This window comes from Rhinopithecus bieti, unplaced genomic scaffold (assembly GCF_001698545.2).
Source record: "Rhinopithecus bieti isolate Rb0 unplaced genomic scaffold, ASM169854v2 scaffold_19459, whole genome shotgun sequence".
NCBI lineage: Eukaryota > Metazoa > Chordata > Mammalia > Primates > Cercopithecidae > Rhinopithecus > Rhinopithecus bieti.
In genome coordinates this window covers 848,291-875,209 of record NW_016809864.1, presented here as the reverse complement: position 1 = coordinate 875,209, position 26,919 = coordinate 848,291, and the positions used below count along the sequence as shown (strand labels likewise).

The window sequence follows — 26,919 nt, the reverse complement described above, 5'->3', positions numbered from 1 at the left end:
AAGAGGAGAGGAAAGAGAACGAGAGGGATGTGGAAACCTGCAGAGAAGGGAAGCCCCTTGCTCTTGGGAGCCTCCCTTTCTCCCTCTTCCCCCGGGCCCGTGCCACCGGCTCCGCCCCAAACTTGGCCACGGAGCCGCAGGGAGGCGGGCGGGGACTGGGGGGCGCCAGGGCGCTCCAGGGCTCGGCCTTTCCCTCCAGGGCCCTCTCCCTTCGCCGGCGGCCCCTCCCACTCGGCTCTCCCGGCTCCTGACGTCACGGCCCGGGAGGCTGGACTGGGAAGGAGGGGCCCGGCAGCCAAGAGGGTGGAGGGAGGGCGCGCAGTCCCGGCCCAGAGCGTCAAAACAGCACGGCGGCCTCACCTCGCACCCCTGCCGATCCGTCGGTCTAGCAGCCAGCGCCGTCGCCAGCGCCGGGTGAGTTGCGGGCGCGCCCAGGGCGTGGGGCGACATCGGGGGGGCCCCGGGATCGCGTACGCCCGGGCAGCAGGGACGCGACCCCTTCACTTACTGGACCGGGAGCAACTCCCGGAATTGGTGACAGTAACGGGAGGGCCGAGGTGCCACCCATGCCGCCGACCTCCAGTCTGCGCCACGCTCGCTCGGGCCCCCGAATTCCACTTCGCCACCCCGGGACAGCTTCCCACGCCTTTTGAGCCGAAGCGGGCGGGAAAAGTTTGGGGAGGAGTCAGGGCGCCTCCTCTCGACCCGCCGGACTCACACCCCGGGCCCTTGGAGTCCAGGGAGATCCCCAGGTCGCTTGAGGGACCCCCGGGCAGCGTCCCCAGCCTCGCCGCTCGGGCAGGACTGGTGAGCCAGGCCGGGCCAGCGGGTCCTCCTGGGCTGCGCACCCCTCTCGGCTCCCACCGCTGCTGCGTCGCGCCCCCGAGCGGCGAGGAGCGACTTCTTGGGGGTCAGGAGCGGTGGAGGAGCCCGGAGGCGCTGCTGGGATGACACCTCTCTCCCTGCCAACTCTAGTAGGGCTTGGGGGTCTTTAAAGAGGCGAGACCACACCCATGGGTTCCAGAAGGAGGGGAGGCTGCAGCTCAGGGTGTGGATTCTACGAGCTCAGCAAATCCGGAGACCTGAGCACGCTCCAGGGAGGTCTTTTAGGTGAAGATGTGGAGCTGGACATGGGGACTCCGAAGACACCACAGGGCAAAGCTCTCCCTCCAGGCCACGGAGTCCAACCCCTGCCAGCTTCAGGTTTGAGGAAGTGAGCACTGCCCCTCCCAAGCTTTGAGGGTGTGTGTGTGTGTGTGTGTGCGCCTTGATCTTAAAATTCAGCTGTGTGTAAGTAAGGGGCTTGGAGAGGGACTTAAGAAGCTTCCAGTTCAAATACAGCGTGATTTATGAGACACCTAGAATAGGCAAATTTTATAGACAGAAAGTAGAACGGTAGTTGCCAGGGGCTGGGGGTACCTGAGAACTGGGAGTTACTGTTTAATGGGACAGAGTTTTTGTTGGGAAGGATGAAAAAGTTTTGGGTATACATAGCGGCAATGGTTACACAGTATTGTGAAGGTATTTAATGCCACTGAATTGTATACTTACCATCGGTTAAAATGATGATTATGATGTTATGTATATTTTATCATAAAAATTTTTTTTAAAGCCACCTCTAGCCACCTCTGCACTCCAGTCTGAATCAGAGAGAAATCTAAGAACCAACATACTATTGCTGGGCACCTCTTCCTGGAATTTGGCCTCCAGTTAAGAAAGCTTAAAGAGGACGAGGAAGGGAGGGGGTCCTGGTTTCCCAGGAGTCACACAAGGAGAAGGATGGCGACCTGAGCTGCTGGAGGTTTGCAGTTGGCTAGTGCTCGCGCTTCATCTCCATTTCTCCCTGGGAGCCTCACCCCTGAGCTGTTTCCAGTACACTCTCCTGTTGCAAGTGGGGAAACAGGCTAGAGATCTAAGTCGGTTTGCTCAAGGCCACTGACCTGATAAATGCAAAGAACTAGACCTTGAACCTCCATCTGCCTCCCAAGCCCTTCCCTTCTTTCCACCTGGAGATGTCCTGCTGGTTTGCAGGGAATGAGGGGAGACCCTTCTGGGGAAAACAGGGCGTGGATGCCCACGGGGGCCTTGGCAGATGCCAAGACCACAGCCTAGGGAGAGGCATGGAGGTGGCAGGAAGGTGCAGAACCTGTTTTCCCACTGAGGATTTTTGGATCTCACCACCTCCATCCCGTGGGGAAGCAGGGAGTCGAGTAGGAGGCAGAGGGCTGGCCACAGTTTGGAGCCTCCTCTGCCGCTCAAGTGGAGAGATTGAGGTGCGCCTGAAATCCAGAGAATGTGTTTGTGTTGGAAACACGGAGTTGACCAGCTGAGTGGGTGAGGGCAGGGCCAGGCGGAAACGTCCCTGTGAGGAGGGTGAGGCTTGGGGCTGACACTGCCCCACCGCAGGCGGGAGGAGGGGGTGCACCCGCTCTGCCTGGCACCACCCCAGATTAGGGTCTAGCTAATGAGGGGCTAAAAGGGCTTGGTGGCATTTTATTGTGGCTACGGAACACATGCATTTAGCAACCCGTCCCTGCTTCTCCACCCCCACCCCAGTAATGGCACTTAAATCCTTTCTTCCTGGAACGGAAGTGAATGTTTCACCTCAGTTTCTTTCCTCTGCCTTTCACATAATATCTTCATAGCAGGAGCTAAAACCACATGCATATGTGCACAGACTCCCCATTTTCCAGCAACAGGTAATTCACAGGGTGGATCAACCAGCCCATTTTTCACCCTAGGCATAGAGTAACGCTCTCCTGCCCTCGCCTCTGCTATACAGCCTTCCAGGTCTGGAGGGCACAGCAAAGGCCACTTCTTTGTCATAGTAAACTGCGCCACGCGGGACCAGGAGGGGAAGTCTGTCGAGATGAAAATATATAAATGTCTTTCCAGGCTAGATGGGCTGGCGCTGGACTGCTGGCTGCTTGGTGAGGTTTGTTTGGGAAGCATGAGTCCAGCTACTCTCCTTTTGTGGGGAGCGGGGGAGTCAGATAATTGTGTGTGTGTGTGTGTGTGTGTGTGTGTGTCAACATGTGGCTGCTTCCCAGCTCTGTAGCCAAGTGGGGACTCTGACACGGGCTACAGGGGCTAAGGTGGGGATGGGGCGGGTCTCTCCAGCCATGGGAGTTCCAGATGGGAGGAGGTGACATGACTTACCCAAAGGTGGGGTGGGGCCCCAGGCACTGGGATTGAGGAGGCAGAGCTCTCCCAGCCTTGGGATGCCTGTGCAGGAGGGGTGTGTGTGTGTGTCGGGATGTCTCAGGAGGGCACGTGATTGGCAGCTGCAGCTGGAATGAAGGAAGAGGGGCAGTTGGCATCATAGAAAGTACTGGAGGCCTGACTCTTGGACAATGGCCTCAGCATGTGCAGGGAAGGAATAGGGATTGGTGTGGTGGTGGCAGGAAGAGGAGTCTCCCCTTCTCACCCCAGGAGTGGTGAAGTCTGGTTCCCTGCAGAAGTTAGCCAAAGAGTGCAATTTCGGCAGCACTGTGGCAAGAATCAGATGCATCTGGCTCTTGTTAGGGACAGGCCAGGGGGGAGTCTAAAAATATCAGAGGCAGAGCTGCCACCCAGCGAGAGTGCCGGGCTGGTAATCTGACACCTGGGCGGAGGCTGGTGGTGGTGAGGAGGGCACCCGTCCTGCTTTGCTCCAGAGGTACTCATGCTCCTCCAGGTGCCTGAAAGGGTGAGCGCTCACTGCATTCGGGACAGCCCTGGGCTAAGACTGGAGAATTTCAGGGCATAAGGACCTTAGAATGTCCCAGGATCACACTGACAGCTAGGGACACTCAGAGAGGTGGAGTGACTTGCCCAGGTCACACAGCAATTTGGTAGCCAACCCAGGGCTAGATCTAGCTCACAGCTGAGGGGAGTTCGGTGGGATTCCAGGCCCAGATCCCCAGGGCCTGGGACCCTTATAGCACGTGTCGTCTGTCCAGGATGCTGGATTTCGGTGCTCCCATGCTGATGGGACAATGGTGAGCAAGAGCCCTGCTCAGGCAGTAGGTCACTTCCCATTGAGCACTGGGTTGCTCCCGGGCAAAGCTGTTGAACCCTGGGAATGCTGGCCCATCTTGCGGCAGGATACAGGGAGGAAGGAGACTGGAGGAGAACTGGCCGAATAAGTCCCTCCCTCCTTCCCGTGCAGAGACACTGTTGGTTTTGTTCATGCAGTATCTCCGGTGCTTAATGAGTAGTTGTTAAAGTGAATAATTGAATTCCTGGGGCCCTCATCTTCCTTAGCAAGCTGGGCTTCTGTTGATGTAAAAGGGACTGAGGATGAAGAAGAGACTTCTCCAGTTTCTGCTCTTTAGGGACAGGCTAGATGACATCAGCTTCTAGAAGCTTCCTGGAACTCTGGGTCCAGAGCTGAGGGAGGGGTCACCACGGTGATATTTGACACCAGGATTGTCCTGAGAAATCTAGGATGCAAAATAGCCATCACCATGCGGGATATAAAGACACACAAGCCAAGCCCCTCAGTGCAGACCGCTCATAGTCTAAGATCAAGCAAGGTTTTCCCAATCGCAAAGTCGTGTGCTTTGAAGATTTCTCTTTCTGACGACCTGATCACAAACTTCTCTGAACTGTCTTTCCTCAAAATGCAATGAATTTAAAAAAATTGCAGTGAATAAATAAGACCCAAAGTTTTTTTGTTGATCTTATGAATGTTTTCCAAAACGTGTTACCGCTGGTGTCACACAAGATAATTCTCAAAGTCCCATGGCATAAACACAGAAAAGAATAATTATGTCTTCTTCTTGATTGGTATTGGGGGAAAAAATGTAAGTAGCACACAAACCCATGGTTTCACAGATAGTTCTGCTTAGGTTGAAACAAAAGTTGATGCTGTAAACTTTAAAACAGTTTAAGATACTCAAAGAATTTAGTTAAGAAGCACAGTGGTCCTTGCATTTGGCAAAAATCTGAGTACTAGAGGGCCTGCTTTTTGGGAGATGGTTTTATAAGAGGGGCTGGGATGGACTTGTCACACTTTTTTGAAACACGACTCGTCCTGAAAGATTATCTGAGAGCTCCCAGACCAAGCCCCTCTTTTGCAAAGAGGTCCCTATGTTCAGCTTCAGACCGAGACCTGCCACTTAACTTCCAAGGGAGTCCCTTCATTTTTAATGAGGGTCATGATTCCACTCTGATGACCTTCGCCAGTTGTCTGAGGATCAGAGGAGATGATATATTGATGCACATGGAAGTGGCTTGAGTTGTTTGTGGTTTGCTTGAAGCAAAGGAAGGCTGAGGGAGAGGCTGGATTCCTCACTTTAATCTTGATGGGTTATGATTAAGCAACTCTGTGCAATGAGCTGCTGCAGGCTTTGGCAATACAATGGGAAATTTCCCTGTCTTCAGAGGAGGTTATCATCTAGCGTTGGGGGTGACAAGTCCAAGAATGCAAGCTCCAGGAGCAGGGCCATAAGATGTGGTTTCAGAGAAGCCCACCATATGTGGTGTGCAAAGGTTTCCTTAATCTTGTGGTGTTGGAGATGGGCTTGGGAGGATATTTCAAATTCCCCAAGCAGTGATGGTTCCAGAAAGGTCAGGCAATAAGGAACAGTGAGAGAGTAGGCAGAGGTTAGCTGGATCTGGTGGCACACACCTATATTCCCAGCTACTCGGGAGGCTAGGGCAGGAGGATTGCTTGAACCTGGGGCTTTGAGGCTGCCACTTTAAGGCTGCTGACACTTTGAGGATGTGGTGAGCTATGATTGTTCCACATACTCCAGCCTGGGAGACAGAGTGAAACCCATCTCTTAAATTAAAAAAATAAATATATATATGGGCTGGGCGCAGTGGCTCACACCTGCAATCCCAGCAGTTTGGGAGGCCAAGGTGGGCAGATTGTGAGGTCAGGAGATCGAGACCATCCTGGCTAACACGGTGAAACCCTGTCTCTACCAAAAATACAGAAAAATTAGCCAGGCATGGTGGCACACACCTGTAGTCCCAGCTACGCAGGAGGCTGAGGCAGGAGAATGGTGTGAACCCGGGAGACAGAGCTTGCAGTGAGCCGAGATTGCGCCACTGCACTCCAGCCTGGGTGACAGAAAAAAAAAAAGTATATATTTTTAAAAAAAGGTATAATTTTTAAAAAGAAAAGGCAGAGATTGTGAGCAGGGACCCTGCTGGAGGAGAAGTGGGTGCCTGGTTTGTCTTCAGTGCTGGGTACATGAAGGGAGGGAGATGGAGCAGGGAGGGATGAGCAGGGCCAGTGTGCAGCCAGCTTCCCTTCCACATCCCCAAGAATGTGGCTAAGGAGGCAGGTGTGAGGATGCTTATGGAGCATTATTGGAATAGAATATCCAATGATAGATAAGAAACAGAGAAAAGGAAAAGTGGAAGCAACTTACATATCCATCAGCCATTTTGCAGAATGTTTTACAGCAGTTAAAAAGAACAAGGGGCCGGGCGCGGTAGCTCAAGCCTCTAATCCCAGCACTTTGGGAGACCAAGGCAGGCAGATCATTTGAGTTCAGGAGTTCAAGATCAGCCTGGTCAATCTAGTGAAACCCCATCTCTACCAAAAATACAAAAATTAGTTGGGCGTGGTGGTGTGCGCCTGTAATCCCAGCTACTTGGGAGGCTGAGGCACAAGAATCACTTGAACCTGGGAGATGGGGGTGGTAGTGAGCCGAGATCGTGCCACTGCACTCCAGCCTGGGTGACAGAGCAAGACTCTGTCTCAAAAAAAACAAAAACAAAAAAACGGAAAGCAAGGTTTATCCATTGTACCCATATGGAAAGTGCTTTATGGCATTACTGAGTTTAAAAAAAGAACAACCAGAAGAAGTATATGTGGGAAAATGTATTATTCATATAAACATAAACAGAAATTCTTGTTGTATTTTCTGTGGCCTCACATGTTTATATGAGGAACAATGTCTGGAGGGAGACTTCGGAGTAGGTCTGTCTGGTTGTCTCTGATGGGAGGGGAGGGAAGGAACTGGATTGAAAGGATACAATCTTATCTCAAGTCTTATCTGTAACCAAGAGAGGATCTTCATGAATTACAATATATAATGCACTCATTTTCCCTGAGCTTGGTAAGCAATGGAGGTTGTGCAGGTGTGAGGATGGGGAGAGATGATGCGTTTGACTGTGGTGGGGGTCAGAGACTCTGTGGATAGACCAGTTAGGAACTGTTTTGGAAATCCAGAGACAAGGAAATGGTAACCAATCTGAGCAGGTGTTGTCCAGTCCCCATGAAGCATCCCCCTTGGAACATCACATTGCAGATGCCAATGAACATAATGTGTTTCCAGTCTGGTTGCTGTTCACGGGGGTTAACCGTGGCCAGGTGTGGTGGCTCAGGCCTGTAGTTTTAGAACTTTGGGAGGCTTAGGCAGGAGGATTGCTTGAGCACAGGAGTTTGAGACCAGCCTGGGCAACATAATGAGACCCTGTTTCTACAAAAAAAAAAAAATAGAAAAATGAGCCAGGCATGGTGACACGCACCAGTAGTCCCAGCTGCTCTGAAGGCTGAGGTGGGAGGATCGCTTGAGCCCAGGAGTTTGAGGCTGCAATGAGCTGAGATTGCACCACTGCCCTCTAGCCTGGGTGACAGAGCAAGACCCCATCTCTTTGAAAAAACAGAAACAAAAAAAAAACTAACAAACCCATGCTGACCACTCCCTTCCACTGTGAAGCGAAGGGTTCTGTTTCTCTCCTAGAACTGATGGAGGAGAAGCTTTGGGGTCCCAGTTGTCTTATAGTGGACATTTGTCTTTGGAGTGGGGATGGGAGCTGCTCTAACTCATCACAGTGTTGCAGCCTTGAGGTCCTCATCTGTCCCAGAATGTGTGCTTCGTAACTGTTGCATGAATAAAATGGTGTCTGCTGAAGGGTGACAGGTGCATTCTGAAGACAGTAGGCAGATGCCAGTGGGAACAAAGAATTGGATTGTGGGGTGCTGCAGGGGGCTGTGTACAGACATGTGGAGGGTCAAGGGGATGCAGTTTGCAAACTGACTCCCAGGCTGTGACATTTTTTTCCAGAGAGAATCCTTAATTCCTGAACTTGGGAGTTCTGTGACAGGTCATCTGTGCTGATTTATTCCTCATGTGTTCATTCTAACATTTATTGGCCACGTACTATGAGCCGGGCAGTGAACAAAAATAGACTCGGCCCCTGTAATGGAATTTATCTAGCAGTGGATGGAAGATCGTCTATGGGAGGGTCAAGAGAAACCCAAATCTTTTTTTTTTTTTTTGAGACAGGATCTCGCTGGGTCACCCAGGCTAGAGTACAGTGGTGCCGTCATAGCTCACAGCAGCCTCAAACACCTGGGCTTAAGTGATCCTCTGTCCTCAGCCTCCCAAAGTGCTGGGATTACAAGCGTGAACCACTGTGCCCAGCTGAAACCCAAATCTTTTAAGGGTCTTTGCCCTTGTCTGTCTAGGGTACAGAAGAAAACTGAAAAACCCCTTTCTTTCCTGCTCCCTCATTTACTTCTCTGAATATATTCAGATCATGAGATGATACGATCTTTTGAGTAAAATGTGGCAAGCTAGCCTTGAATCCTCTCTCTTATTACTGCGGAAAGTGTGTTGAAATTCAGATGAATGGTCATGAGCCCTAAAGCCCAGGGCCTAGAGCGCAGGAGAGGCTGAGAGCAGTAGAGCAGGCTGGTCTTTGAGCCACCAGTGGTGACCTCTCAGTATACACCACCACCACCCTTCCCTGGCTTACAGTGGAAGCCTGGAGCGGTCCTCTGTCTCTTCATGCAAACCTTCAGTCCTTCTGGAATCCATCCCCTCTCTTCATCTCAGTGGATTCTATTTTGGCCCAGACCGCTGCCATCTTTTGCCTTGACAATAGCACAAGCTCCATGACCTCCGTCCCCGCAGCCACTCTGGTCTTGAGGTCCATTTTCCGTATGCATCCAGAAGGATCTGATAGAGACGCAAAGCTGACCAAGTCACTTCCCCTGCCCCACTTAAAATTCTTCAGTAGTTTCAGCTGTTCCTAAGCAAAAACCAGGCCTTACATGATCTAACTTTGAGGTCCTTGGCTGGCTGCCCCTCAGACTCTCCTGGGCAATCTGGATAGAATGCTGATTTCCAGTCCCCGCCTGAGAATGATGATATCAGAATCTCTGGAGGCAGGGGCCAGGGCACAGGGGGTTTCAGGTGCCCCAGTGCGGTTGGTGGTGAGACGTACTGGTCTAACTAACCCCTTCTCTGGACTCATCACTCTCCCCTGTTGCTTTCTACTCTAGCCCACTCTTTTTTCTTAGTTCCTGCAACTCTTTTTTTTTTTTTAATTTGAGACGGAGTCTTGCTCTATCGCCAGGCTGGAGTGCAGTGGTGCGATCTCAGCTCACTGCAGCCTCCGACTCCCTGGTTCAAGCGATTCTCCTGCCTCAGCCTCCCAAGTAGCTGGAACTACAGGCGCATGCCACCATGCCCGGCTACTTTTGGTATTTTTAGTAGAGGCAGGGTTTCACCATGTTGGCCAGCCTGGTCTCTATCTCTTGACCTCATGATCCGCCTGCCTCAGCCTCCCAAAGTGCTGGCATTACAGGCATGAGCCACCGGGCCTGGCCATTTCCTGCGTCTCTTAATCCTCTCTCACCACTGCTTCTACCTGCTCTTTCCCTTGTCATTCTTCTTCCATGTTCCCTTCCTCTCTCTGTCCAGCTAATTCTCTTTATCCTTTAAGACCTTTAAGACTCATACCAGGCCAGGCATGGTGGCTCATGCCTATAATCCCAGCACTTTGGGAGGCGGAGGCAGGAGGATTGCTTCAGGCCAGGAGTTTGAGACCAACCTGGGCAAGATAGTGAGACCCCATCTGTACAAAAAATAAAATAAAAATTAGCCAACCAGCCGCGGTAGCTCATGCCTGTAATCCCAGCACTTTGGGAGGCCGAGGTGGGCGGATCACTTGAGGTTAGGAGTTCGAGACCAGCCTGGCCAATGAAGAAACCCTGTTTCTACTAAAAATACAAAAATAAGCCGGGTATGGTGGTGCATGGCTTATAGTCCCAGCTACTCGGGAGGCTGAGGCAGGAGAATTGCTTGAACTCAAGAGGCAGAGGTTCCAGTGAGTTGAGATCACGCCACTGCACTCAAGCTCTGGGTGACAGGGCAAGACTCTGTCTCAAAAATAAAATGAAATAAAAATTAGCCAGGTGTGGTGGTGTGCACCTGTAGTCCTAGGTACTCCAGAGGCTAAGGCGGGAGGATCGCTTGAGGCTAGGAATTCAGGGCTATGGTGAGCTGTGATTGTACCACTGCACTCCAGCCTGGGTGACAGAGTGAGACTGTCTTTAAAAAAAGAAAAAAAAAAGACTCACCATTTTTTCAGGGATGCTTTCTAGCCTTAAGTTAAGTCAGATTTTCTCCTCTGCCATTAGTTCTGATGGTATTTGTTTAAGCCCAGCAAGGGCTGGCAGGCACAGGGACCATCAATTCCTATCCAGTAGTTCCCCAGGGCACCCCAGTAACCGTCATAATGTATCCCCAGCGTCTCAGCGGACCCAGGGGAGGAGTGGGAGAAGGGAGACCCCAAGTCTTGGGTGACCATTGAGCTGGAGGCTGCAGGGGCAGCGGGTTTGGAAGCCCTGAGAAGTCACTAGGGTCAGGGCAGCTGCTCCCTCTCCCTCCTGCAGTTGGCTCTGTCTGGAGCCACATCAGGCCCGAGTGGCATGATCAGCATCCGTTTATACCAGTGTGACACGGGGTCACATTCTTCCCAGACCAGAGCCTGAGAGAGGCTTAATCATCAACACACCCTGAGTGGGGTCTGCACGCCCGCAGGCATTTGGAAATGACTGCTGTAGCATACAGGCGATGTTAAAGACTGTATTATGCTTGTGTTCAGTGTATTACTTAAATGTCTCTTGGCAAGTGATGCTGATTTTCCATTTACAGTGTAATGCGTGTTTAAAAAATGAATCGGGCTGGGTGTGGTGGCTCATGCCTGTAAACCCAGCACTTTGAGAGGTTGAGGTGGGAGGATCACTTGAGCCTGGGAGTTCAAGACCAGCCTGGGAAACCTAGGGAGACCCCCATCTCTACAAAAAATAAAAAAAATTATCCAGGTGTGGTGGCATGCATCTGTAGGAGGCTGAGGCAAAAGGATCACCTGAGCGCAGGAGGTCAAGGCTGCAGCAAGCTGGGATCATGCCACTGCACTCCAGCCTGGGAGAGTGAGACCCTGTTTTAAAAAACAAAGAACAGAACAGAATAAATATTTTAAAAATGAATCAATTTAAGCTTAATGTGTTTTAAGGAAAACTGTGAGTAATGAGTAGAACAGGTGGTGCACCCACAGAAATGGTCACAGTGGGGCCCCACCCAGGTCCCATTTGCTGAATCATGTACCCATCACCTCTGGCTGTCATAGGTGCAGGCTTCAGATGACTTTCTTTTTGGTTTCACCCAAGAGTATCCCTTAGAAAATCCCTAGCACAGCTGGGGCGGTGGCTCACGCCTGTAATCCCAGCACTTTGGAAGGCCAAGGTGGGTGGATCACCTGAGGTCAGGAGTTCTAGACCAGCCTGGCCAACATGGTGAAACCCCATCTCTACTAAAAATACAAAAAATTAGCGGGGCGTGGTGGCGGGCACATGTAATCCCAGCTACTCAGAAGGCTGAGGCAAGAGAATTGCTTGAACACGGGAGACAGAGGTTGCAGTGAGCCGAGATTGCGCCAACGTACTCCAGCTTGGGTGATAAGAGTGAAACTCCATCTCAAAAAAGAAAAGAAAAGAAAATCCTAGCACAGGAATCTGCACCCCAGCCTTTGCTTCTAGGTAACCGGACCTAAGGTGGTGATGCTTAGGGAATGCGGCTTTAATCCGACCATCCTCTTGGTCTGTCTGGGAGGAACTGTGGCCCAGTGAGCAGGTGCCATTTGCCCCAGGTTACCCTGTGACTCCCTGGCAGGGCCAGTTGGAGGCAACAAAAGATAAAGGAAGATGCACCAACGACTTTTCTTCACTCGCTGGTGTGTCAGTGGGACCGGGTTTACCACTCTAGCAGCAGGGTCTTGGTGTTGGGAAAATAAGTCTGTTCTCTTTCCCAGGAGGCATGAAAAAAGGATTTAGTTCTCTCTGTGGAACCAAGCAATCTGAGAGGCACCTGTGGATACACATGTAAATATATTTTATATATATATATGTGTGTATAAGCTATAGTTGACCTCAATTCATCAGGAACATGAGGCAGCTGGTGCTTTGAATGTTTTCATTTAAGGGCCAAGGGGAGTGGTTTGCAAACTTTGCTGTTTATTGGAATCACTGGGCATCTTTTAGCACCTATTAGTGGGGGCCGTCCCCAGAGGTTCGGATTTAATTGGTTTAAAGTAAAGCCCCAATGCTATACCCTTCTACTTCCTGCGGCCTGATTTCTCTGCAGCCCTGGTATTGCTGTAAATTGATCACGTCTAAGCCTTTGCTGTATTTTCTGTGTCTATCTTCCTTTATTCCATAGCTCTGGCCTTCCTGAGGCAAGATGGTGGGGAAGGGTATGACTGTTCCACTCCCAGCTCTGCCACTTACCGGGGGTATGACCTTTGACAAGGTACCTAACCTTGCTACCCCTCCGTTTTCTCATCTGTAAAAGGGGGGTTGCAATGAACCCAAGCAGACAGTATTCTGGTGGAGACTAGCTTGAACGCCTCAATTCTTCCGTTTCCCCTTGCTTTTGTGGTATCTCATGCTGCACACAGCGTGAGTCCATGTACAACCCTAGTAGGATATAAATCAAGAAGAGCTTTGTTTTGCTGTATGAGGGTGTTAGGGCCCTGGCAGTCCTCTTTGGGGAAACGCAAGTCTCTCCACTTTGCCTTTTCCTCAGGAGGTCTTAGGGCTCCTGAATAACCAGTGTCCCGTCCTGCTAAAGCCTCACTTTGGACTTGACCCTCCACACCTGGCCTTACCTTGAGTTTCCTGGCCCTCCCTGGGCTGTGGACCGAATGCCTGGCTCTCCCACCCTCATGTGTTCCAGAGCCTGGTCTGAGCCCCTTCTCCCCCTGCCTCAAGCATCCTCACTGTGTTTTTACCACAGTTTCCAAGCAGATCATGAGCCATGGAATTATTCATTCTCCCTGCCCTCAGAGGAGTCAGAGAGCTGGAGGCCGTGGGAAGAGAATGCTATACTGTCATCTCGAGGCTTGAGGCTTCTTGACGAGACCTGGCATGGGGAGGAGAATGCTCCTGAAAACAGCATTCCTCACTCCACTGATAATGACTTCAGTATCTGCTGTGGGCTGGGCACTGTGCTGGGCACCAGGACAGAGCAGTGATGAGACAGACATAAATCCCTGCCCGCTGGGAGCTTCCACTCCAGAGAGGCAAGACAGAAAAAAGAAGTGCACAGAGATAAATAAGAAAATAGCATGTAATGTTTAGTGATTCAGGAGCTGAAGGCAAGCAGGTCACATAGACCAGAGAAGCCAGGGAGGCTTCTCTGCTGACTGAGGAGTTGGGGCTGAATGAAGAGAAGAAGTCAGTTACATAAAGATCTAAGAACGTTCCAGAAAGAGGGATCTGCACACGCAAAGGTCCCACTACTCTGAGGGGTGGGAGATGAGCTTGGTTTGTTGGGGAAAAAGAAGGGGCACTGATTTGAGGCATGAAACCAACCTCACATTTTTTTTTAGCTCTCTGTGAGGGCCGGGACCCTGTGGTCTATGTCTCTCTGTCTTCCCATAGTGCCTGCAAAGAGCCTTGCATGCTGTGTGTACTCAGCAAACACACTGATGGACAGGTAGCCACCTGGGAAAATGGGGACACACACGCCCCACCTCTTGGGGCATTCAGAGAAGTGGAGAAATGGCTTCCTGGTTGGAGACCACTGAAGATAGAACTGGAATCAATGGAAGAGAGATCCCTGTTGAATGCTGTCCCAGGCCCTGGAGGGTAGCTGATCAGTTGTTGCTGTGGCATGGTCTGAGGGTTGAGAGGGTTCCCAGCCCAGACCAGCCCTTTCCAACTCAAGACCCTGGTTCCTGACCCATGGTTTCCACCCTCCCTCACATGGCAGAGGCAACAGAGGCTATCCTTCTTGCATTAGACCCAGGGGGACAGAGGCTTTAAATACCAGCTTCCAGTGAACTCAGAATTTCCTGGTTTTTAAAAGCTTTGTTTAAGGAGGGTTTTGTTTTGTTTTGTTTTGACAGGGTCTTGCTCTGTTGCCCAGGCTGGAGTACAGTGGTTCAATCATAGCTCACTGCAGCCTCAAACTCCTGGGTTCGTGCAACCCTTCTGCCTCCGCCTCCTGAGTCTCTGGGACTCCAGGTGTGTGCCACCACACCTGACTAATGTTTTGATTTTGTAGAGATGGGATCTTGCTCTGTTGCCTGGGGTGGTCTCAAACTTCTGGCTTCAAGCTATCCCCCCACCTCTGCCTCCCAGAGTGTTGGGATTATAGGTGTGAGCCACTGTACCTGGCCTGTTTAATGAGTTTCTGAAAGCGCACTATTCGTTGTATTTTCGTGTATTCACAGATATATGCGACTATCACCACAGACAATTTTAGAATATTTTCTTCACCTCCAAAAGAAATTGTATACATTTTAGATATCACTTCCCCATTTTCCTATCCTCCTTCAGTTCTAATCAGCCAAGAATCCACTTTCTGGCTTTTCTTTTCTTTTCTTTTCTTTTCTTTTTTTTTTTTTTTTGAGACGGAGTCTCACTCTGTCACCCAGGCTGGAGTGCAGTGGCGTGATCTTGGCTCACTGCAAGCTCTGCCTCCCGGGTTCACGCCATTCTCCTGCCTCAGCCTCCCGAGTAGCTGGGACTACAGGCGCCTGCCACCACGCCTGGCTAATTTTTTTGTATTTTTAGTGGAGATGGGGTTTCACCGTGTTAGCCAGGATGGTCTCCATCTCCTGATCTCGTGATCTGCCCACCTCAGCCTCCCAAAGTGCTGGGATTACAGGCATGAGCCACCGCGCCCGGCCAAATCTACTTTCTTTCTATGGTTTTGTCTCTTCTGGACAGTTCATCTAAATAGAATCATAGAATATATGGCCTTTTGTGCTTGACTTCTTTCACTTAGCATAATATTTTCTTTTTGTTTGTTTGTTTATGTTTTGTTTTGTTTTGTTTTGTTTGAGACATAGAGTCTCACTCTGTCGCCCAGGCCGGAGTGCAGTGGCGCAGTTTTGGCTCACTGCAACCTCTGCCTCCTGGATTTAAGCGATTCTCCTGCCTCAGCCTCCAGAGTAGCTGGAACTACAGGCGCCCACCACCACACCTGGCTAATTCTTGTGTTTTTAGTGGAGACCAGGTTTCACCATATTGGCCAGGCTGGTCTCAAACTCCTGACCTTGTGATCCGCCTGCCTCGGCCTCCCAAAGTGCTGGGATTACAGGTGTGAGCCACCTCCCCGAGCCCACTTAGCATAATATTTTGAAGGTTCATCCACGTTGTGGTGTGGATCAGTGCTTTGTTCCTTTTTATGGCTAATACTTCATTGCATGGATGTACATATCCTATTTATCTATTCATCCGTTGATGGATGTGTGAGTTGTTTCCATCTTTTGGCAATTGTGAATAATGCTATAAACGTTCATGTGCAAGCTTTTTGTGGACGTCTGTTTTCATTTCTCTTGGGTGTATAGCCAGGATGGAAATTGCCGGGTCACAGGGTGACTCTGTGTTTCATTATTTGAGGACTGACAGATTTTCCCAAGTAGCTGCACCATTTTATCTTCCTACCAGCTGTCTGTGAGGGGTCGACTTCTCTGCTTCCCCAGGTTTTAATTTAAGGCCTGTCCTGATACCTAGCTCACAGGAAGCTTCCAGTGGGGAAATTCTTATAGGTCTAGACCAGGTTCCTAGGGGCCAGGGCTCCTGGGTCTAAGCTAGGCCCTGCCAGAGCTTCTGGGACAGGCTGGGCCCAGGGCAGTGGGCTGGGTGAGGTGGAAGGAAGTGAGGGCACCCGCTTTGTGGCTTCCTGGTTGGAGACCACTGAAGACAGAACTGGAATCAATGGAAGAGAGATCCCTGTTTAATGCTGTTTTCTACACAGTGGAATTCATGATGCTGGGGTGATTTTAGGTGGCTCTGTCATTAAGTGACATTAAATCACTCAGTGGGAAAGCAATTCCCTTTTCAGTTCTCTTTCAGTTCTTCTGATTCCATCAACGGGGAATCTTAGCTGAGGCTAAGGTGTTTAGTGCCTCTTTAAGTCTAGTTTCCCTTCTTTAACTTAGAGCAGGTCTGCAGCTTAGTTCCTATGGCAGGGAATAGCTTTGAACCAGAATTTGTGAACTTTGGGGGTAGGGGGTATTTATTTCACAATTAATTTCTATTTATGGCAAATGATGCTGATTTTCCATTCCCAGGGAGCCAAAAGATTTCTTTTTAAAATACATGTATTTATGTTAGAAAGTGGGTTGATTTAAGGACAATTATGAAGGAAAATCTTCCAGCTGTACTCGAGAAGGTAGTAGACAAATGACTGAAGTTTGGGAACCCTTGTTCTGGAGCTTAGGGTCCAGTAATCAGATGTGGTCTTGGCAATGGTGAGGTCCCCAGTCCCGGGGCATGTTCAGATGGAAACTGGATGCTAGACAAATAATCCAGGCAGAGGCTGGGGGTGGGGTGTTCTCATGATCACACCAGCGCCTTTCAGCTGAGACTGCATGAGTGCGTGATTCCCATTGTGTTGAGTCGGTTTCCCAATTGCACAGCCGGACAATGTCATTGAGCAGATGCAACATCATCAGAAGCACTCCAGTGGGATGGGCAAGAGGTTGAGAGGTTGCCTTTCTTTCCAGCATGGTCACCTCATAGTCCCCTAGGCATGCTAGCAGGGAAATGTTACTGTGGGATTCCAAGTTCATGGGAATGACTTCCCATGGTACTGGCTCAGCATCTGCCCTGGTGTTAAATTTTTCATGGTGGTATCACTTCCTGTTGGATCCCTCCCCACCTCAAGTCCCCAGTTAAGGGACAACCTTCCAGCTCTCGGGTTGGTGAGCCCCTATGGCCTGGGTACCCTGAGAGAGTGATGCTGTATTAGTCAGTGTTCTGCAGAGAAACCAAAGGGGTGCATATATATTTACAGAGAGAGTTTGTTTTAGGGAATTGGCTCATGGGATTATGGAGGCTGGCAAGTTCAAAATCTGCTGTCCCACCCTTGACCTCAAGTCTGAAGGTCATTTGCTGGCAGAATTCCGTCTTGTTCGGAGGAAGTCAGCCTCTTGTTCTACCCGGCCTTCAACTGATTGGATGAGGCCCATCCCATTAGGGAGGGCAGTCTGCTTGACTCAGAGTTCACTGATTGGAATGTGAATCTCATCCCAGAACACCTTCATAGAAACACCGTGACCCAGACAAGTTGACTTATTAAGTGAACTATCTGAGATGCTTTTGTTGGACCACACACATAACATTAAGTAACATAGAATACCTTTCAAATCACTCCCTTTTAAATTCTCTTTCATCTCTTCAAAGAGGAAATTTCAGTTTTGTGCAAATATGTCTTTAAAAGTTCCCAAACATGTGTGACATCCTGTTTTAGCAAAGAAATAGAAACCCAGCCTTGGACTTGGAGCTTTTGAGCAGCAAGAGCTTGGAGCTGGAATTTAATAACAATGTTTTGTTTTCATTGTATTTATTCTTTCCGGCACCTTCTATTTATGGCAGGTGATGCTGACTTTCCATCTCAGTTGCAATATAAGGTTTCCTTTTATAAAAATATAAGTTTAAAAAGTGAGTGAGCTAAGCAGGAATGGCAGATTTGGGGAAATGTCGACATAAGAGTCGCTGGGACAGTGCCTGAAATGTCCCCTACTTGTCCACATGCTCTGAGCTGTCTGTTTGCATTTCCTTCCCTCCTGGAGGCTGCCCTGGTGGTTTATTTCCATTTGGTGGCTTCCTTTCTGAGAATGGTGGTAGTCGATGTGGATGGGAGGAGAGAACACTAGCTTTCTGGGGAAGAAAAAGGCCTGGGGGTGTCTGTTCTATGACAGAGTCATTGACTATGATGCTGGCAGCGATTGGTAATGAGGCAGGAGGTGGGACTGGGAGGTAGGGCTCACACATCAGACCACCAGACTAGCTAAAATAGGGACAGGGCAGAAGTACCTTTTTTTTTTTTTTTTTTTTTGAGACAAAGTCTCACTTTGTCGCCCAGGCTGGAGTGCAGTGGTACAATCTTGGCTCACTGCAACCTCCACCTCCCAGGTTCAAGCGATTCTCCTGCTTCAGCCTCCTGAATAGCTGGGATTACAGGTGCCTGCCACCACGCCCAGCTAATTTATGTATTTTTAGGAGACACAGGGTTTCACCATGTTGGCCAGGCTGGTCTCAAACTCCTGACCTCAGGTGATCCACCCACCTCAACCTGACAAAGTTTTGGGATTACAGGCATGAGCCACTGCACCTGGCCACCGTAAGACATGTCCACGCAGAAGTGACTGCACGTTTCCATGGCAACTGCCTGATGCCTCATTTTTCCTAGACATTTATGCATTACCCACCCCCTAATTGGCATATACTTAAAAGTGGTGAACTACCTCCAGGCATACTGCCTATGGGGTAGCCCTGCTCCCCAGGGAGCAGTCCCTCTGCTGCTGTTGTACACTGCCACTTTAATAAAAGTTGCTAACACCACTGGTTCACCCTTGAATTCTTTCCTGGGTGAAGCCAAGAACCCTCTGGGTGAAGCCCCAATTTGGGGGCTCGCCTGCCCTGTGTCAGTAACACTTCATAGCATTTGCTACATGCCAGATGCTGTTCTAACTACTTTCACTTCATTATCTCCCAACAGTTCAGGGAGTAGGGATACCAATGTCATCTCCACTTTAGAGATAAGAGGAGGAATAGGGACACTTAGTGGTTAAGTTGCTAGTCTACAGTCCAGTCAGTCTGGCGTAAGTCTGTGCTCTTACCTCATTTCACTCAAATTACTTCCTGTTCATATTCTACCCTGTGGCTGCTTCCTATATTAACTTCCTGGTTAGCCAGGTGAGGCCCTGGTTTCCTAGTCTTGAAACTCCTTGGGCCTGGCTGAGTTGTTGACAGTGATGCACAGTCTTTAACTTGCCAGCAAAGATCCATCTATAAAAATGATACATCTTGTCACTTATGAAAGAGGAAAAAGCTGCTGGGTTCATGCCTATAATCCCAGCACTTTGGGAGACCAAGGCGGGTGGATCATTTGAGGTCAGGAGTTTGAGAACAGCCTGGCCAACATGGTGAAACTGCATCTCTACTGAAAATACAAAAATTAGCTGGATGTGGTGGTGCATGCCTGTAGTTCCAGCTACTTGGGGGACTGAGGCAGGAAAATCACGTGAATGCCGGAGACAGAGGTTGCAGTGAGCTAAGATTGTGCCACTGCACTCCAGCCTGGGTGACAGAGTGAGACTCTGTCTCAAAAAAAAAAAAAAGAAAAAAGGAAAAAGAGGAAAAACTGTTAAATCAAGAGTGACTGATGGGCCTGGGGATTACTTGAAAGTCACCAAGACAAGGTGCTCTGTGAAGGAAAGAATAGTCCTAAACTAATGGGTGTGAGGCTGGGGAACACCTTATATTTGACACCTGCCTCACCCCAAGCAGCGTAATCCACATCAACCTAACTCTCACACTGACATGCTGTGTGCCTGTAGGTATATCATTAACCCTCTCTGGGCTGCAGTGTGGTTTTACTGGGTGGTGTAATTATAGGAGCTCCTTGGATGACAGCAGCCAGCAGTGAGCCCTTTAATTGTCAGGGTCAGGCAGCAGTCATTGGCAGGATAGCAGTTATTAGCTGCTCTGTGAAAGCTGCACAAACTAGCAAACATTTAACAAGTATTTGCTGAGCAACCTTGGGCACAGGGGAAGGTCAATGAGTCATGGTTTCTGTCCTTGAGGAACTCTGAATCTAATAAAGCAGCATCTCCACTGTATCAGTTAGCTCTTGCTGGGTAACAAACCACCCCAGAATGTAATGGCTTAAAATAGAAAACATTGATTTTGTTCATGATTCTGTAGGTGGGGAATTTGGGCTGAGTTCAGCCGGGTGGTTTTTCTGATCTCAGCTGGGCTTATTCATGTGTCTGTGGTCAGCTAGTGGGTCAGCTGGGGGCTGGCTGGTCTAGGGTGTCCTTCACCAAAGTGTCCTTCACTTGTCTGTCTTCCAGGTGGTATCTTACCTTCCAGCAGACCAGCCTGGGCTTGTTCACACAGTTACTGGGCAAGAGAGAAAAAGAGGACATGCATGAGGCTTCTTGAAGCTTTGGCTCAGAATTGGCACAATGTCACACTTCTGCCACCTTTTATTGATAAAAAAAAAAAAATCTCAAGGCCAGCTGATCCTCAGCAGGTGGAGAAATAGATTGTACCTCTTGACGGGAAGATTTGATCTGCTAAAATTTTGTTTAAATTTTTTTCACTTGTGCACATGTGGGCTATTGGTCTGTCTTTCCCTTTCTTGTGTAATGTCTTTGTCTGGTTTTGGAATCAAGGCAATGCTGGCTTCACAGAATGAGTTGGGGGTGTCCCCTTCCCTTCAATTTCTTGGAACAGTTTGTTTAGAATTGGTATTATTCTGCATTAAGTGTTTGGCAGAATTCACCCATGAAGCCATCTGTGCCTGGAGTTTCCTCTATGAGAAGAGACTCCAGGCCCTGGATAAACCTTTTTTTCTCCTTTTATTGCCAGATTTTAAAGAAAAATCTAGCTTTATGTTTTGACTTGTTATTAGCCCTTTAGCTCCTTGAAATCTGACTCCTTTAGTCATTCATTCAACACATATTCACTGAGCACCATCTATAAGGAAGACGTGTTCTAAGTGCTGGGAATACTGTCATGCAAAAACATGCCAGGCCCCTGACACTGTAGCAGGCAGATACGTAATATCCAAGTAAACAACTACAGGGTAACATCAGGCCCTGAGAGATGCTACACGGAGAAAAATAAAGGGCTTTAGTTCACTTCCCTAAAATTGTGATTGCCGAGTCGACCAATGAGCTAATTCTCCCTCCTTGTCCCATTTTTCTAGTCTTTTCTCTCTTGGCTTCTGGGTCCCGCCATGTGCTCTTGGTTGTCCTCCCACCTCTGTGCCTACTCCTCCGTCTCCTTCTCTGGCTTTCTCTCTTCCATCCTTTCTTCTCCCTTAATGCTTTCTCCCTGGGCAGGATTTCTCATCTCCATGGGCAGGATTACCAGTGACTTTGTCTGCCATCTGTGTACCCATGACACCAGCATTCCTGTTTCCAGCCCATTTTCTCCTGAGTGACAGTCCTGACTATATTTCCAACCACCTGAACACATTTCTACCATGTCACCAATTTCTAAAACCAAATGAACTGTTTCCCTCATCCTTCAAACGTGCTCCTTCTGCTCCCCGTCCCAGTGCAGATCATGGCACTAGAATCCTTGCCCTGTTCCCCAGCCCATCATCAAGTCCTGTTGCTTCTGCTTCTGGAAGCACTCTCTGCTCCCTCCCTTCTGCCCGCCCCTCTGTTCCCACCTCATTTGCTACCCTCATCATTTCTCAACAGGGCTGCTGCAACAGCTTCCCCACAGTTGCCTCCTGCTACTCCATCCTTCTGACTGTGGAATGGTTTTCTTCTAGAATCAGATCATGCCTTTCTGCTTACAAAGCTTCCCCAGCCCCCATGGCCTCCAGGATAACATTCCCTCTCCTTCGTGTGGTCTCCAAGGCCCTTAAACTTCTTGCTCAGTGGAGAGTCCTGGTCCATCCTGGGGCCCAGCCCAGCACATGCTCTCCTCCCAAGTGTGCCACTCTGCACCATGGGGTATCCCGAACTCCTTGCCTGTGATACCCTCTCCCCACCACTCTGCCCATCGTGAGAGACCCAGCTCAGGTGTCGCTTCTTCCATGAAACTGCTGATGCTGCTCCCACCCCAGCAGAAGTGTCTCCCATCGCGTGCCATCACGTCATGTCCATCCGTTTATACACCCTTGCCCTTTAGGGACCCAGAAGTCCGAGGGCACACAGAGCATGCCTTACTCATGCCCAGTACATACTAGGTGCTCAATAAATGCTGGGTGAATAACTGCTCCATTTTTAAAGAACGGGCAATGGGGCAGTGATCAGAAGGCTGGGATTAGAGCTCTGGCTCTGCCACCTGCAAAGTGGATGATGTGAACAAACTCCTTAACTTTGATTTCTCACCCACAAAGTGGGTCGTAGTCCTTGCCCGTCCTTCTGACAGGACTGTCCCCTCACTGACAGGTATCTGCCCTGCATGCAGTGGTGGGAAGAGCCATCAGCCTGGAGGACTCGGGGATGACCTGTGTTCTCTGCTTCCCTTGTCCCCAGTGTGCTTTGCAAAGCATGTTTCCAGGATGTGGGACCTGGAGGAACAACTTAGCAGTGGCCAGCATCTGAAGCTACGTGTGTGGGCCTAGGACTTTGGCTAGATCCCTGATCAGCTCTTAAAGTAACAGGACCCCAAAAGGGAAGGGAAATTCAGATTAACGTGGGCTACATAATGGTTTGTCTGGTGCCAGGCTGCTTGGGTTTAGATGCCAGCTCCAGCTTTTACTAGCCGTGTGACATTGGGGAAGTTGTCTAACCTCTCTAGGCCTTATTTTCTTTACCTGTAAAACAAGGCTGCTGGGCACGGCAGCTCATGTCTGTAAGCCCAGCACTTTGGGAGGCCGAGGCAGGCAGATCACATAAGGTCAGGAGTTCAAGACCTGCCTGGCCAACATGGTGATACTCTGTCTCTACTAAAAGTACAAAAATTAGCCAGGCATGGTGGCAGGTGCCTGTAATCCCAGCTACTCGGGAGGCTGAGGCAGGAGAATTGCTTGAACCTGGAAGATGAAGGTTACAGTGAGCTGAGATGGCACCACGGTACTCCAGCCCGGGCAACACAGCGAGACTCTGTCTCAAAAAAATAAAAATAAAGCAAGGCTAATTAAAACACCTTCATCATAGTGTCTTGGTGAATAATGAATAAATTAATCCAGGCAAAAGGGCTTGGAACTGTGCCCGGGACATACTAGGCAACAAATGTTGGCTATCATTATTGTTGCAATTGTGGTTGTTATTATTCCAAGAGATTGGAAGACCCAGGGCTGCGCAGACAGAATGATCCTCAGTGGCTTCTGCCCTGGGGCACTGCCAAATTCCAGTGTCCCGCCTGTTGCCATTTCCTGAGAGAGCCAAATGCTGACTTTGTGCCCAGAGCTCCAGCCACAGTGAGCATGGAGCTGGGCGGCACAGGGTAAATGGGCTTCCTCCTTCCCCATAACATCTCAGACGCCTGAATATTCCTGGCTGGCTGGTGTCCAGATACTAGGGCAGAAGGCTGGGCTGACCTTTGCCTTCCTGAAAACAGAGGCCAAAGCCACCGTCCCCTCAGAGTGCTCTGGGCAGTAGGAGGGGCCTGGGTTCTGGCCAGCCTGGAGTTGAACCACCAGCCCCGGAGCAAGCCTGGGAGTCATTGCAGGGTGGCCTGGGTGACTGCTCTCCAGCCTGGCCCTCCCCAGGGTTCTGGGCCAGAGCCTTCCTGGCCGTTGGAGCAGGAGCTGTGGGTGGAACACTTCTGAGTTGGGAGATTGCCTCGGACCTCCAGACGCCAAACATCTCAGGTCTGTATGGAAAGGTTCCACACCTCAGGATTGTCCTCTTGCCTACAGTTCCGGGAAAAGGCTCCAACTCAGGCTGGGAATCGGCTGTGGTTTAAATAGTAGGAAGAACTCCCGAGGGTGGGAATGGAGTTGGGCGGACGGAGTGGTCATCTTAACAGCACGTTCTCCCTCCACGGGAAGCCAGCTGGGCTCTCTGACTCTTGTTCCCTGGCACGTAAGGGAGCATGTGCCAAAGTGACTTCCTTTGGCAACAGCAGGCAGGGGCTGGGGCTCACGAGTGGAGATTCGTGTTGCTATGAAGAAGAGGACAGGAGTGGACCCTTACCCTGTCCGTGGGCAGATCCCACAGACTTTTATTTATCCACGAGACCCTCATGGTGACTTCCCACGAGCAACAGCAAACCAAATGTTGCTTCTGGAAGAGGAAGGGCCAGTGAGCTTCCAGAAGGTTGTTTGTGTTTCTCCACACCCGGAGCTAGACGTGCGACACACACACACGCTTTAAGCAAACATTGGACTAAGGCATAGCAGGACGGCACCTCTACTTAGGAAACAGTGAGGATAATTCTCTTTGTTATCTGGGGTCAGGATGGACATTTCTGGGAGCACTATCCTTCTTCCTGTCAAACTATAGAACTTGAAACTCCAGCTGGGCACCATGGCTCATGCCTGTGATCCCAGCACTTTGGGAGGCCAAGGTGGGAGGATGGCTTGAGGCCAGGAGTTTGAGACCAGCCTGGGCAACACAGCAAGACTCCATTTCTACAAAAAATAAAATTAGGCGGGCATGGTGGTGCACAGCTGTAGTCCCAGCTGCTGGGGTGGCTAAGGCAGGAGGATCGCTTGAGCCCAAGAGTTCGAGGTTGCTGTGAGCAATGTTTGAGCCACTGCACTCCAGCCTGGGCGAGAGAGAGAGATCCTATTTAAAAAAAAAACACTTGAAACTCACTGAGCCACAAATGTTCCACTTTGTGTGCAGAATTTCCATAACACCACCCACACTTCCCAGTGTCTCACCCCTTTCTCCTCCCTCTTGTTCCTCCTCCACAGCCCCACTCTCTCCAGTTCTGATGCCCGGAGGATGCTTGTTGCAGCTTGAAAAACCCATTTGCTGTTCTTCTACCCTGGTTATGGGTTCTTATTCCTTTAAAAAGAAATTTAAGTCTGAAGTTGTACTTTCCTGTGTTCTGTATTATTTTATGTGATTATTTTTATGCGTAGCTTTGGGGAGTATTCAGGCCTTGAATGTGAAGACAGCTTACCATGGTACCTACAATGCATCGAATCAAAGTTGGGGCATCCAGGCCATTTAGTGTACTCAGTGAGATCTACCTCACCGAGTTTCTGGATACTCAGAAAAAGTGATTCATTTAGAAATTAATTTCGAAAACAGAATTGAACCCATTCTACCACATGTGCTTAGTTCCTTTTAGATATCAAGGAAAACCTTTATCCATAATCCAAACCAGTCTCAAAGTTAGATCAATAAAGACAGCAAGCACTTCAGCTTGGCCAGTGAGCTAACAGGATGAAAAATGCAGCCAACCCTATGCAGCCTAAAGCATGGGTTTTTTTTGTTTGTTTGCTTTCTGGGTTTTTTTTTGAGACGGAGTCTTACTCTGTCACTCAGGTGGGAGAGTGCAGCAGTGGGATCTCGGCTCAGTGCAACTTCTGCCTCCCGGGTTCAGGCCATTCTCATGCCTCAGCCTCACGAGTAGCTGGGATGATAGGCACCTGCCACCACACCTGGATAATATTTGTATTTTTAGTAGAGACAGGATTTCGCCATGTTGGCCAGGCTGGTCTCGAACTCTTGGCCTCAAGCGATCCGCCCACCTTGGCCTCTCAAAGTGCTGGGATTATAGGCATGAGCCATTGCACCCAGCCTAAAGCATGGTTCTTATTCAGGCCCTCTCTTAATTAGCCCAGTCATCCCTCAACCTTAGCTAATGGGCCAGTGCAGAGAGAGGCTACCTTGACAGATTCCTCCTGTCTGGTACAAAGCTCAGTGGACACAGAGATGATTTGACACTGCCTTGTGCCCTCTCTCCTGATATTAGTTAGGCTGCTGCGTGGTTTTCACCAGGCCCTAGGCATGTGAGTAGGAAAGAGAGTCGTAGAAAAATGCCCTGTATTTGGTAGAAAAATGCCCTGTATTTGGAACTGGAAAACTAGTGAGTTCCAGTCCTGTGAATTTTGGCAAATCGCCCAGAGCCATTAGGAGCCTTGGTTTCTTATCTGTAAAATGAGGATAATGATACCTTGTTCTGCCAGCATCATAAGGTTGACATGAAAACCCGGTGCAAGATGTGTTGTGTAAGCTGAAGCTTGACGTTTAATCATGAAGAATCTCGTTTTCATGTGGCATGACCCCTATGGGAACCCCTTCCCCAGGGATCTGCCTTATCGCCTACTCATCTTGGGGTTATGTTGAACCCCTGTGTCCTGCCCACAGTTAGAAGCGAATTTGCTGTCTTCCCTGAAAAGTGCCACATGTGGATTGCTTGTCCTACTTGTCCTGTGACAGCAGCAGTTGCTGAGTCTGCACCTGGCAGGCAGCAGGGAAAGGCAGAGTCAGGAGAGAGACTGGCTGGAGAATGTGCACTGCAAAGAATCAGGCCAACCACAGGCTTGTAACCAAAACCATACATTTGTTGCATTTGGGGTTCTGCAACAGAAGACTTGAAATTATTTAAAAAAAAAAAAATTGGAAGGAACTGAAGCAATATGGAAAATAGGTGGAACCACAGAGAGGAAGGAAAGACGGAAGGAAGAAAAGAAGGAAGGAAACTAGAAATGCTAGGGGAAAAGGAGTTTTTCAAGGAAAAGTGCAATCATAGTACACTATTTGGCTCTGTAGAGTACAATATTTATATAGCAATCATGTAAATGACAAATTATTGATCTAAATGTAGACTGTATTGAGATGGTGGAAGGAGGGAGATGGGGGACAAATTATGGTGGAAAAGAGAAACCTTTCCCTGAGCAGGAAGTGAATAATTAAGTTAACCAGGAAATAGAAGTTCATGAATATTGTTTGGAAATATGGAGATGGGAAGTAGAGTAGAAGCACCTGCAAAGATTAAAAGTGATTGCTTTGACCAGTTGTGGTGGCTTATGCCTGTAATCTCAGCACTTTGGGAGACTGAGGCAGGAGGATCCCCTGAGATAGGGAGTTCAAGACCAGCCTGACCAACATGGAGAAACCCCGTCTCCACTAAAAATACAGAATTAGGCAGGCGTGGTGGTGCATGCCTGTAATCCCAGCTACTCGGGAGGCCGAGGCATGAGAATCACTTGGACTCGGGAGGCAGAGGTTGTGGTGAGCTGAGATCGCTCCATTGCACTCCAGCCTGGGAAGAAAAACCAAAACTCCATCTCAAAA

At 49.5% G+C, this 26,919-nt stretch overlaps 1 protein-coding gene across 3 annotated transcripts in view; it reads left to right on the top strand.

The window, feature by feature from the left end:
- The first annotated feature begins 253 nt into the window (after positions 1 to 253).
- EMP2 (epithelial membrane protein 2) overlaps positions 254 to 26,919 on the top strand; it is a 49,510-nt gene continuing 22,844 nt past the window's right edge. For 2 of the 3 annotated variants that reach the window (XM_017890704.1, XM_017890703.1), the window contains exon 1: positions 272 to 414. The gene's annotated coding sequence lies outside the window, so the exon portion shown is untranslated. Of the gene's footprint in view, positions 415 to 26,919 lie in introns of all 3 variants that reach the window. The other variant, XM_017890702.1, reaches the window with a different exon arrangement.